Here is a 13,450-nt window from a genome sequence, read left to right as displayed (position 1 = left end):
TCACAGCATGATGCAAGTACATAATTACAGTGGTATTTGATTTATGTGTGCACCAATCATTGCAGCTCCTTGTGCACAACCTATCATTGGCTAATTAAAACATGGGAGCATGCTTTCTGTTTGTTTGAAGCGCTAACGTGATCACTACACTGTCCAATGCAACGTGACCTTGGCTGATCAGACAGCACTGTCTGTGACCAGTGCTGCAAGTGGGTTCAAAGAGTTTCCCAGCCTTAACTAGAGGTGAAGGGTCAAGGAAAAAGGGTATGAGGCCTTGGTTGCAGACGCGCACCTGTTCACAGGGGGCCTCTGTTAGCGGAACAGATGACTCCCAGATGTTTTTATCTAGACACTATGACAGTCGTGACCATGTATGTCTGTGGGGTCAACCCCTTAAACTGCACTGTTTAGAATTGGACTTATGGTTTCATTCACATAACTCTGACATTCACCGCCATACATGGGCCTGTGTTTGAAGGGTGTAAAAGCCTTGATTTATGTTGCTTTAAATGGATACTAAAAAGTGACATTAAGGCACCTGGAACAGCTCAGGTGAAGGTATTAGTTTTGGGTTCAGTGAGTGGTCAGATTTGTTCTTTTTTTGTTTTTATTTTTTATGAATGGCAGGATAAGGAATTTTGATAAATTGTAATGTCATACAGCCACAGGAGGAGAGCCCCATGTTGCCAATATAACAGCAAGAGGAATATATAAAATTCGATTTTAAATGGAAGCATCTGGAAAAAGAGCAAAGGCCTTTCTTGTCTTCTTTTGTCATTATTTTTTACTGACAGCCTCTATTCTCACTTTTACAGTTCACACACCTGGACTCATTTTGGCAAAAAAGAGCTGTGAGAAGTGAAGCCGCCTTAAAAGCATGACCTTTTATACATCTTTGTATTTTCCATCTCATATTTCTAAAATTGAAGAGATTTGCTTGTACTGCTATAGACTCTTATAAGCTGATGTTTGGCACCAAATACTTTAAAAAAGATTTTAAAAGAAGCAGAAGAAGATAGCAAAAAACCCCGTAATACTATAACCAAGTTGCTTAGATGGACTGTACATCTTTCCAGGTAAGAGAGGGGGTAGAAGTCTTTTCTGATTTCTGCTAACATATACTTGAAATATAGTCACATAAAAGCACATTAGGGTTAGCAGATGTGTTTTTAAACTAAATCTTTCCGTAGTGAACTGTATTTCACTCATACAGTGTGTTACTCAAAGACTTCCAATGTTAACCTGGAAACTTTGCAAGTTTGTTATATAAAGATGTCATAAGATGTGCGACTTATTGCAATATCTGATACATGCCTTCAGCAGTCTTCAGGCTATTGATTGCAGCGTGAAACCAATCATTTGCTTTTGGGGGGACAAAGTTTTGCTTGCACACTGACGTCAGTGTGAGAGTGGCTATCGCCAGAAATTCACAGATGGTTTGCAAATAGATGTCTCCCATGTTGTTTACCCAAACTTCAATATCTAAAGTCTTGGTCACACCTAGAAATGAGTTTTCAACACCAGATGGTAAGGGGGGGAAAGTGCATTTGCAGAGAGGTTGGTAAGTGGTTGCTGGAAGTTGCAAAAATTATAGACTGCCAGGGGGTAACTGGCTGGTCTCAATCTGTGAGACTGGGGCTTAACATCCTGCCCATCTTAGGAATTGGATAAAGTAGAAATAGCAAGGCTAATGATCTCACTACTCAAAAAGTACATCCATCTGGTAATCAGCATGTCCATGGCTCCAGGAATTCTACTTCTCCTCTGGTCCCGTTAGCCGTGTCCTTTCTATCCTTGGTTAGTTTGATTTAAATTTGAGACAACACAAATAGAATTATACAAAACAAACAAAATAATAATTAAAAATGAAAAAAGGAAAAGGAAAAAAACATTAAATGCAAAAAGTGAATTAACCTACTGACTTAAATTCTCATATTTCCAGAGTAAACAGCTGAAATTGGTAACCAGTCAAGAAGAAGAAACGCGCCATTGGCGCATTTCATTATGGTTACACTATGACATAATTTATAAGTTATTCAAAGTCCAATTGTGACGGCCTTCATGCCCAGAGATCAAGGTATTACATCATTGGTTAACATGATGAAGCTGTCATGAGTCAGTCAGTGGAAAGCTAGACCATTGTCTAAACATGACAGCATGTAGCTGGCACATATCCAAGCAGACACTAGAGCCACTGTGGAAGCAGGCAGTTGGTTGACCTTTGACCCTGCCCAGTCTGCCTTTTAAACAAAAGAGCTATTCAGATACAGACTGCTTTTGCAGAACACAGAGGGGGGAAAAAAGCACTTGGTACAAATGAGAGGTAATTGTGTTGAAAAGCGTGTTTACTCTCATTTGAAGTTGGTAAAAGCAGGTGGATTGTCAAACATTTGTGATGGAAAGCCACAAAGAGTCGAGCTAGAAGAAGAAAGAATGAATTCATGCAACAGGGATATAAATAATAAGACCAAAATGTCACCATAAAAACAAGTGACTTAAATTAGATTTATGGTTGACTGCTTTGCTGTGATTAGGTTGCTTTTGTGCAGAGGCTTTTGAAAGATGGATAGTATACCGTTCCCCTGCATCATGATTTATAGCTAACATACAATTACACCATGTATAAAAATGTGCACTCATATTTATGCTGTCAAGAGTTCAGGGTTTTGAACAGCAGAAGTATTTTCTCAGGGGCAATTTATTTCTGCGTGGGTGTGAAAGAAAGTGCAAAGTGCTGTCACAAGGAATTCCTCGCCTAAACAAAATACAGTTAAATGAGAGCTGCCTGGTCAAAAGAAGCCCTAAATAATACATTAAGGAACAACACATCGTAAAGCATGACCGTTTGCCATGTTAGCTCTGGCAGCTGCTGGCTTGGAGCGCTGCACCAACCACTTCTCTTCAGTGACAACCCTGGAAAGAGTCCTCCTGATGCCAATATCTGTAATTTCAAATGCCTCTTTACAGGCTTTTCTCTGGCTGTTATCAGGTTTGACTGCTGCTGCGCGTTAGAGGGGTCTGCAGGAGAAAGTGTGGTTTATGAGCCTGGAGGAGACCACCTTGGGTGACCCACTTCTTCTCGTCCAATATTCCATTCACCTTTCGTCCAGCGTAACACCAAGTGCCAAGTCCCCTTTTTTCTCTCTGACTAAATTTAGCACTTGTTAGCCAGGCTGTGACTGTTTCTGTGATATGATGGTGAATTTTTTCTTAAAATATTACTTCATGAATGCTCCATATAGTGGGCACAGAAGGGTTTAGACCAACATCTTATGATTTTAATTGTTAGACAGACTTTTGATAAATGATTTCAACTACTCTGTTCCTTTTTTGAATCAACATTCACTCATTTCAATCTCTATAAATTCCTCGGTATGCAAATTTCTTAATTTCCTTTAGTTATAATTATCTTGAATGAGTTAAACTCTCATTTTTAATTCAGTTGATTTCCTTCAATACTTGAGATAATTTGTCCATTAGCTCGCGGTCATGCATTACCACTCCCTGGGGTACTCCTAGCTGGGAATCACTGATTTGGAAAGCAGCTCAGTAAGTTTCGCCCAACTGACTGTCAAGTGACAGGCAGATTTTGGGGTTAGCTGTGTGTCTTTTGGCAGCACACAACGCAGCGGAGGAGAAAGCTCCCCGCCTCTCTCTTTGCAGCTGGTTTATCAGTCATGACATTTGCCATTCACTGTGGGTAAAGCCTAACCCTGCTTGAGTTGATATGAATATCCCAGGGTGAGGTTTACTGAAGCCAAGTCAGTAGAAGCTATGATCTGCAGTCATTTGTAAATGTGGAGGTACACATGAGTGTCTAAGCTCCTCTTTTCTTTCTTCCTGTAACATGCGTGCTATTCAGAGGTAGTGAAAATCAGCAAACCCTCAAAAAGAAAAGGAGAACAGATGGAATAGAGAGCTTGTTGGATCTTTCACCCTCTCTCTTTTTTTAGAGACCATGATTTTTATCACATGCATGCCAGGCCCATTCCATTTGCGTCAATTATCAGGCTGTGATGGATGATACGGGCGTTACTGGTACACTCAGCAATACTGGAGCCTGTGCTTAGCCTATTCCTCCGGGGTTATTTGGGGTATCTTCCCTCATTTTGGTGATGGAGAAGTTACCCTCTAGAGAGAGAGAGAGCGAAACAGAGAGACGGAATGGAGAAGTGATGCAAACTAATGTCACTTTGACACTAGTGAACATCATGGAAACAAGCTGGTTCTGGCGCTCAGCTGGGTTAATGGATGTGTCCCCAGGGCTTCCTCAGGAATGCACCCAAGCATTACCGCCAGCAATTTGGTGTCATCTGTCTTCTGTCCCTAGAGAAAGATGATAAATGTTATTGTGACTGCCCCTTTCTCCACTCTTTAGCATATCAGTGGCTCCAGTTTGAGTGTGTGAATGTCTAAACAATAGTTTCAGTGGGTGGTGGTTCTGTCACAGAGAGTATAATAAACATAATAAATGAATCTAAATAAATATAAAAGTATAATACCAAAAGTATAAAAAGCAAATGTGCTGGATTTTAAATGTGCTGATTGCCAAAAATGTATCTAAGGGTTCAGTCCTGTAGGCCTAGAGACAGGATGGCGAACCCTTTGCAACCACAGGTCGCAAGGGAATAGACAAATGGTTGCTGACTATACAAAAGAACTCCTTTTGATTGCTTTGGTCCCTAGATACAACCGACATATTTCAAACTATGTTTGACTACAGCAATCTGCTAGTGACCAAAGCAATGACAAGGAGGTTTTAGTGCAGCACCATATACCTCTTTTCAACCATTTTCACACAGTAATTGCCAGCAACCACTAGGCAACTGGTTGGAGACCATACATTACACCTCTCCCGATTGACCTGTGGTTGCCGGGGGTTGCTGACTGGTCTCTAGGCCAGCCCTTTATCACTAAATCTAAATATGTGATTTTTTTTCTAAATCAAACAATGAAAAAATAGATTGGGGGGGAAAAGTATTTGGTATACTTTAATGGCCCCCAAGTAACAGTCCTTGTTTAGAATGTGGTCAGTTGCTCTCATTTACAGTATATGCATGCATTTATACTGAAGTCAATATTAGAGACAAGCCAAGTCAGCAGACAGGCAGTCCCATGAAAGATAAGACGACGTCATATGACCTCAGTCTGCATGACCCATGCCTTTAAAGTTACATCAATAGTATTGATCAGTCAGTTGTGGTCAGGAAGCTGTCGATGTCTAAAGATCACGATTGACATGTCAATGTTTTTTCAGACGTATTGATCACTTTAGAATGCTCAGACACTATTTAGTATACCAGAAAAGGTCTTTAGTAAGACTTGTCAGTGATGATGAAGCATACCATACTTTATCATATAATTATCTCTACAAGCGATGATAGTTTACTAAATGGATATCATGCTGCATACAATACAGATGTTTTGTTGAGGTAAATTTTCCAGTTAGCTTCGGTTCTTCTAAATGTAATGTTAGATGTAATATTATTTTATTTATTGATTTATTTTTTGCAATTAGAAGAGTGGCCCCCTGCTGATAAATTAATGGAACTTGGATTTTTGTGGTCATCGACTTTATTTTCTGGTGTTAATCTGGTGCTAGAAACATTGGAAGCACAGTTGGTGATGGGAAAGGGCGGGGCGGGGGGAGGGGGGGGGGCATAAACTCTGATAAACTGCTGCATAGGTGTTTTATTTTGTCTGGCTGAAGGTTTGGGTGTAAGGAGGGGTGGAGATGAAGAGATGATGATTTCTGTCTTTCACAGGAAGTCTCCGGTGTCTTGAAGTTTTTGTTCGCACTCTCTTGGCACTCATGTTATCACAAGTAACATACTTGAACTCCAATTCTCTGAATCCTCTGTGGTGTGGCCCTCCAGCTGATTTCCTCCCCACCCCTCAGCTCCTCTCCACCCTTCCACACATTACATTTGGCTGAGCTTATACTGCGAACTTGACCAAGCCAAGAGATCTTTGTGTATCAAGGTTTCTGACTCACCTTTTTCTCAATGAACACTGACGACTAAATCACAGGGAAATCCTTTTCCTGTCTGTGTCAAAGGGGTAAGTCCTAATGGACAACGCCATATTTGGCACATCAGTTTATGGGCGTGTGTGCTTTTATGCATGTGTTAAAGATGAGAGGACGGGGCAGGAAAGAGGTTTCCTTTGGGTACTGTGTGTGATATCCCTACATCGACTGCTCATTTAGACCTAAATGTGTTGGGTGGAGTTGGAATTGCAGGCAGGCATAGGAAGCACAGGCCGTTGAGGGTCATTTCCTTTTAGCTTGCCCTCTCCCATGGCCTCTCATAACAGGCACGCACAGATACTATACTATAAGGTAAATGCATTTATGGTATATTCACTGAAAATCCATAACATTTTAGCTGACATCCACATGGATGCTGTCATATGCTGGAGCTGCAATCCAGAAGGGGAGGGAAGGTAGATTAGTAATCCAAAGACAGAGAGACTGTGAGAGAGCGAGAGAGAGACAGAGCAGGAGAGGGAGGGGAGGGAGAGAGAGAGAGAGAGAGAGAGCGGGGACAATGTCAACAGCTCAGCTCCCAGCACAGTCAGCTGAAATCTAGAGCTCAGCTCAGAAGCTCGGAGAGGTGAAGCAGACAAAACTAAACGGCGTCTGTCAAACTCTGCAAACCCATGGAATTTGGTCATGAAGCTACAAAAAGCAAAAACGGTTGCGTAGAAGCAGAAGATGCGGGATTGCTTTAAATTTTTCTTCTAACTTTTTTTTTTTCATTTGCTAGTGAGGCAACACAGAGACGGTTCATCTCTTAGTGCAACCAGTCTGAAGTGGGTAAGTAGGCGATACATGATCTGGATACTGATACTCTTAACCCTTCCCGGTCATTGTGAGTATTAGCTATTCGGTAGTCTTGTTCACCCATGACAGGCTACAGATGCTCATGCTGCTTAGTCCAGGCAGGAAAATTGAAGCTTTCTGCAGGCAATAAAATAAACATCAGGTAGGAGTGCTCATAGAGTTGAAGGGGAAAAAAAAGACCTGGTGGGCAACAAGGGCTGCTGTTCCCCTGTGATAAAGTTTCCACATTTTGTGCTGTTGTGATTGGAGGGAAGGGCAGTATTTTACAATCGTTTTTCACTACAGTGGCTTTATAGCTCATAAACGGGAGCAAAAGTTGGGTTGTGAAATGAATGTGGTCTTGATGTTTGGGCTCGTTCTCCAACGGTGCTGACAGGACATCTTGCTGTACCCACATGTGTGCTGTTGCACTGTGTAAGGAACAGTTTTGGCTTAATGGTGATGCTTTTGGGTTCAGTTTGACATGAGATTCTAGAAGTTTTGGGAGTTTCATGATTTCATGGATGATCGGAGGCTCAGTGCTATTGCTGCTGCTGCAGATGTGAGTTGGATCAACATTTAGTTTCAACCAAATCACATTACAAGATGTCTAATGCACATTTCAGGGGAATTGTTCACATTTAAAAGACTGAAGGGTGATGGGATAGTATCATATGTAAAATGGATGCTATTTTGGGACCTAGATGATGAGTGATCACACATCTTCATCAATCACACAGTCATCTTCCATTCCATATTCCTCCCATGCAACCCATTATAGACACTGGGGGCTGAGTATGTATGGAAGACGGTTCTTTTTAACTGGCAGTCCTTTCAAAGCTTCCTTAAGGGATTACATGGCCCCTCAGAGCAGTGAAAACACCCAACTTTACTCTTTTGGCTTCCAGAAGCTTCTATTTCTCAGTGGAAGCGCTGCCTGTGTTAGTTTAAAGTCTGTCAGCTGTAAATCCTTTGCATGCTTTGAAAGCATGGTGATGTGAGTTCATTCACCAGCCGTCCAAATTTCCAACTAAGAAATTGATTAGGGATCCCTTCTTAGTCTCTTAACATCCCTCAAGGTTAAGGTTAGGACTAGGCATAGGTGTGGGATTTGGTGAAGGTTTACCCCTTTTTAAAAAGAAATTTCATAGAAAACTCAAAATGAAAACCTTGCAAAAAAAAACTTGTCCCAGAACATGTAAGATGTCATTTGAAACTGGCTGTTTGGCATGTGGCTAAAACAAACTTGACCCTAACCTTAGATGGATTGTTGGTGACATGATGGATGTAAAGAGGGTTTTGGTTTACTGAGGCATATGTTTTATTTATGGAAAATCTTCCAACTAGATGATATAGCATTTTAGAGTGATGTTTTCTTTTCTGGAGACTTGGCTTTTATACAGCTAATGCAGCAGTAAAAGCGATATGAAAAAACACGAGACACATGTTATTTCTGTAACACTCATGTAATTCATCCCTTTCGGTGTTTTGCATTTTAAGGTCACTGAACCAGAGGCAAAACTCATTTATATAGTCAAAGGGCCGTGTGTGTTTTTCTTTGATGTCTTTTTGCAATGTGAACAAGATAGTATTTATTTCCACCACATTAAAAGCTTACTCTGCAGTCTGCTGGAAGACCTACATCCACGTGCGCTGGGGGGCAAACAGAGCGACAGTACTAAAAGATTCAGCGTGCCGGGAGAGCATTAACGAAAGTGTACATACACACCCTCTGCTGCCGTCAGCGCTCTCGGGGCTTTTCATATTTTATCGACTATTACGGATGCATGAACTGCTCTCTCAGGCTTAGAGGGAGTGTGAGGGGGAATTATTAAGCAGGGGCTGGCCTTTTATCGCTTCAGCCCTGCTGCTGACTGGCAGCTCAATGGCCTGCTCATTAGGATAGGGACAGAGAGAAAAAAGAGATGAGCTCTGTAAAGTTGCTTGGACGTCAACTATCTGATCTTTTGGCCAGGATCATCTTCATGTTGTGTTCACATTAGAGTAGTTACAGTGTCTGGGGGGCAGAACCCTGGAAGATTTTAGGAAAAATGCTGCTGGTCCTCTCTCCCCTTCACTGGAAGTCCCCACATAGTGTGTGTCAAATGCTGCTATTGTATTTGTGCCAGTGACACACTTTCTGGGGCTTATGATGTGTAAGCATATCTCCTCTTTACAGTGCTTCAGTTCAGTACAGTATTACCGCAGGCTATTTTAAAAAGTGCTCGTCACTTTGGAGAGCTGTTCCTGTCTTCTTTGCTATAACTGTCCCGGCGGAGCATTCCAGACATTACCCAGAAGCCCTATGTCCTCTATGCTGCAGCTGTTGACCTTTCACCTGGGCAAGATTAGTAGCCATTCGCATTGTAGTGCAAAGCATGAGAAGTCAGATAATGGCAAGGTGACAAAGGCACATCTACTTAATCGGAGAGCGCAATTGTGAACTGTAACATGTATGAAAACAAACTGGTTCAAGAGAACAATCTCTCTCAGTTTTACTGATGGAGATCGCTCATCCTCTCAAGAAGACAAGACTGCAGGGTGTTTGAGGAGCACAGTCTGTGAGAATTTCTGCATCTTTTCCCTCTTGAGAGTCATGGTAACTAGCTCTAAGATTTTAGTGCCAACTTTGTTCCCACTTATAATAACACATCTTTAGCTAGACTGGGAGCTCGTGACTCTGGAACGTTCCTCCCAGATGAAATATGAAAGCGTTTTGACACGGCAGGATGGCGTTTTGGAGTTTGAAGGGAAGGGATGCCAAGTATTGGATTTCATTTTGAGCCCTGTTAATATGTGGGAATGTCGAGGCCTTTGGAATGTGGCGTGGCTGACTTTCTTCTCATTCCCAGTATTAATAGCATAGATATCCCAGTGATCCGGTCTATTTGACGAGCAGAGATGTGCCCATTGGCTTTTTGTAGAAATGGGTCAACAGCATGGCTGTATTTTCTATTGCTGGCCTCTGTGCTTGATAGAACCTTCACCCGGAGCCAACATTAACATCTGCATTGTTTGAGTCCCACAAAACAACTGGCAGACTGATTTTTCCTTGTGCAACGTGGATGTCTTGCAGAATACAGTTACTAATCAGGGTTGAGCGACTGGATAAATGTATCTATGAATGTGTCATTGCATTGCTGTTTTTATTTTTTTCCCTGATATTTTTCCATTAATTTGTATCATTTTCTGGTTTGTCTTCCTGAGGGTGGGAAAAAGCAAACTGTAAAAATGTCTTTGAAAAGGATGCACTCTTCCAGTGTATACGTTTGTGGTGCTAAACTGAAGTGTTGCAATTCTAGTACAGAACACCCAACAGTAAAAAAAGACAGGACTTTTGGGGTACCTGATGTACTTGATGTAGTTTAGCATCTTTGCTGACATGGTTGATCATTTTGTAAGTGTTGTCCGTTTGGTATTAAACACTGAGGGGAAAAAGAAAAGTCTTTTACTCTACCAAATCTCCAAAACGTGCAGACAGGCTTTCAAAGTCGTGTTAATCCCTTGTTAACGTGGCCCAAGATGTCTGTTGCTGGATGGCTTCTTATTTCAGCTTTTTTTCCCTTTCTTTTTCATGTAACCCGTGTCTGTGGTTCGTGGCTTCTGTGAAGGGGTTTACCATGTTTCTAATAATTTGCTTCAAACTGGAACTGTACATGGTTGGGTGCTTAAAGGGCGCCCTGCACTGCTCCATGGAGCTGCTAGATTTGTTTTGGTTAAAGCAACAATTTAAAAGCACACTTGTAACAACCCCCTGGCAATTTATGTGGCCTGCACTGTTATAAATGTTCCTTGCATCAGGAAATTGCCTTTTTTTAATGAATCAGACTAAATGAAATGGCTATTAATGACATCCCTGGAGGATTGGAAAAATCTCCTACCCCCTCCCCTTTTTCCAGTGGTTGAGTTGAGGCATTTCCGCTTAATGGGTGAGATGGGTTACTGTGCCTCATGGCCTTGTTAAAACCAACTATGCTTATATGTTTGTTTTCAATGAGGCTAGAAGCTAATAGGACCTCTGAGAGAAAGAGATTAAAATTTACAATGTGATGGACTGATTGATCGGTAAAATGGCACAATGAGGACACCATGGGAAAGTCTGACGATTCTATTGTCTAGAATAACCAATTAACAGCATCCGAGTCCTCAGTTGACATATAGATGTAAAACGTAGGCTGCTCTAAGATGGTCTTTCGGGTTCATATACATAACCAGTAAAGACTCTATAACCATGGGCCAAATCCATATAATTACCCCATCCTTGCATTGGCTGTCTGACAGAGCTGTTTGTAAACAAAATAAAATGAAAAATGCCTCTGTCTAAATTTGATTGCATTTGCCTTGGAGACAGTCTGGAAATATTTAAGCAACACTATTAACCACAAACTATTAAAGTAATTAATAATAATTGTGGTTGTGGGCAGTTTAAGTGGAGGTACTTTGTTTTCTTGGGGGGGGGGTTACTGTATGGAAGCTACTTAAAAATTTCTGCTTTGTGTTATTCTGTGTTGTTCCATCCTTGTTAGTTTGTTGCGTCCATTGTGAGAAATGTGAGGGCGGCCATGAAATTCTTTGTACTTGTGGGTCATGTGTTTCAGAAGTGTTAATTCACTAAGAATTTTCCCAGTGAGTCAGTCTTGAGCCAGACTACAGTCATGTGAAAAACAAAGTCTTTTGAGGCAGTGGGCCAAAAATGACCAAAGTGGAGATGTTTGGTCATAATACAAACATCACAACATAGCGCATCATACTAGCTGTGAAGCACAGTGGTGAAAGGTTGACAGTTTGGGCTTGTTGTGCAGACACAGGACATGTTCATCTTGCATTCATTGACTTGATTGTGCATTCTACTGAATACCAAAGTATTCTAGAGTGAAATTTGAGGCAATCTGTTTGACAGCTAAAGCTTTGCTGAAATTGGGTCATGCAAAAAGACAGTGATCCCAAACACAAATACAGCAGAAAAGAAATAATAAAGCAGAGTAATTGATAAATAAATGAATCAAGGTCTTGCAGTAGATTCCAGAAATTCCAGATCTGTCCAGTTCAAATGCTGTGGCAGGACCTTAAGAGAGCTATGCATAAACAAATGTGTGCAAACCTCAGTGATTGCTGCTTAAGGTGGGTCTACGTTGAATCATGGGGTGTAGTTCCCTTTTTACATAACTGCATAGAGTCCTTTCTTTTTCACACGACTGTATGTCTTGGCTGAAGACATAACATCTTTGAATCGTCATCAGCTCTCTTGCAGCTTCCCTTATCTGATCGCAGGACAGAAAGGAAGTGACTAAAGGGAGGACTTAGCAAAGAAATCAAGAAGGTTGTGAAGGAATTAGTTAAATTAGTAGGGGGTGAAGGGAAGGGTGGGTTTCCCATCTTCCGATTCTGAAGTCCTTTACTGAAAGATGCACGTAGGGATACCAGCACAGACAACCCTAATCTATAATGACCTTAAACTCTTGATGGCCATGTGTAGATCAAGGCTTGACTGTAACATTGTAGATTCCATGAATCTGGCTTCAGTATTGTGTGAGTGAAAATATAGGAAGACTGTGTTGTCATCAAAAGTCACTCTTTATTTCCCTGTGCCCTGTGATAGTCAGATTGGACTTCACTTTTATACAAAGCCAGAATTTTTTTAAAGAAAGGGAAAACGTGGCCAAAAGGTGACCAAAATCATGGACTTCCTGCTAAGTTCTGAAAACATCCAACTGTGAATTAAATAAGCTAGTGCAGGGGTGTCAAACTCAAATACACAGTGGGCCAAAATTCAAAACTGGAACAAAGTCGCGGGCTAACGTTAATATTTATTGAAAAAAAAATCTTCCTCTAGATATAAGAATGAATCTTTTCTTATGGACTCAAATAAGTTTTGCTGGAAAACTGAATATGGAACAAGCAAAGCTTAATACTAAACAATATATATATTAGCTGTATAATACCAGTAGGCCACCTCTGATAGTAATTTGGTATGGCTTCGTGGGCCAAATGTAATTAGGCTGCGGGCCAAATTTGGCCCGCGGGCCAGAGTTTGACACCTATGAGCTAGTGGGTGTACTCTGTTGTTGGATGCAGAATAAACTAGTCATTCTGTTGCTTCTAGCTTTCTCTCTGAGTGAATATTTTCTGTAGCCAAAAATACAGCACAATCTCCATCTTTAAATTCCATGGTGGTATGTCTTTGGTTATCTCTGTCAGGTGACTTCTTCGGAGCCCAAAACATGCTAATTAAGGACAACTGTCCTAATAGAAAAGGCCATTAATACTGGACAGGGAGAGCATGGTGTCATAGCTAAAAATAACTGTCCTCTTGAAGATCAGATGCACGTTCACTTGCAGTGTTCTGACAGAGACTGTGCTAACCTACCCCACTGGGCCCCAGCAGAATTGTTCCAACCAAATCTGACCCATTGTCCAGGTCCACATGAGAAAGCCACTCGGTGTACAGACTCTCATGAAAGCGCTGTTGGCCTTCCAACATGAAATCCCTCGCAGAATGTGTGCTTTCAGAACAAGCACAGGAATGCAGCGCATGCAAATGTGCCGTGAAATAATGGCAGCTCCTCCGCTGTCAGCTCTGGTCATTTGTCAACTGAGGCTCTGCTAACCATGGAGCTCTAAACTGGA

At 41.4% G+C, this 13,450-nt stretch overlaps 1 protein-coding gene across 5 annotated transcripts in view; it reads left to right on the top strand.

The window, feature by feature from the left end:
- Positions 1 to 13,450, top strand: part of daam2 (dishevelled associated activator of morphogenesis 2) — a 111,061-nt gene that overhangs the window by 19,439 nt on the left and 78,172 nt on the right. The window contains exon 1 of one of the 5 annotated variants that reach the window (XM_087832717.1): positions 6,587 to 6,817. The exons of the other annotated variants lie outside the window; for them this stretch is intronic. The gene's annotated coding sequence lies outside the window, so the exon portion shown is untranslated. Of the gene's footprint in view, positions 1 to 6,586; positions 6,818 to 13,450 lie in introns of those variants that run through there. 5 annotated transcript variants of the gene reach the window in all.

This window comes from Neolamprologus brichardi, chromosome 19 (genome assembly GCF_056152115.1).
Source record: "Neolamprologus brichardi isolate AB-2024 chromosome 19, ASM5615211v1, whole genome shotgun sequence".
Taxonomy (NCBI): Eukaryota; Metazoa; Chordata; class Actinopteri; order Cichliformes; family Cichlidae; genus Neolamprologus; species Neolamprologus brichardi.
Note: the sequence above shows the minus strand (reverse complement) of the source record. Positions and strands in the feature narration are given on the sequence as shown.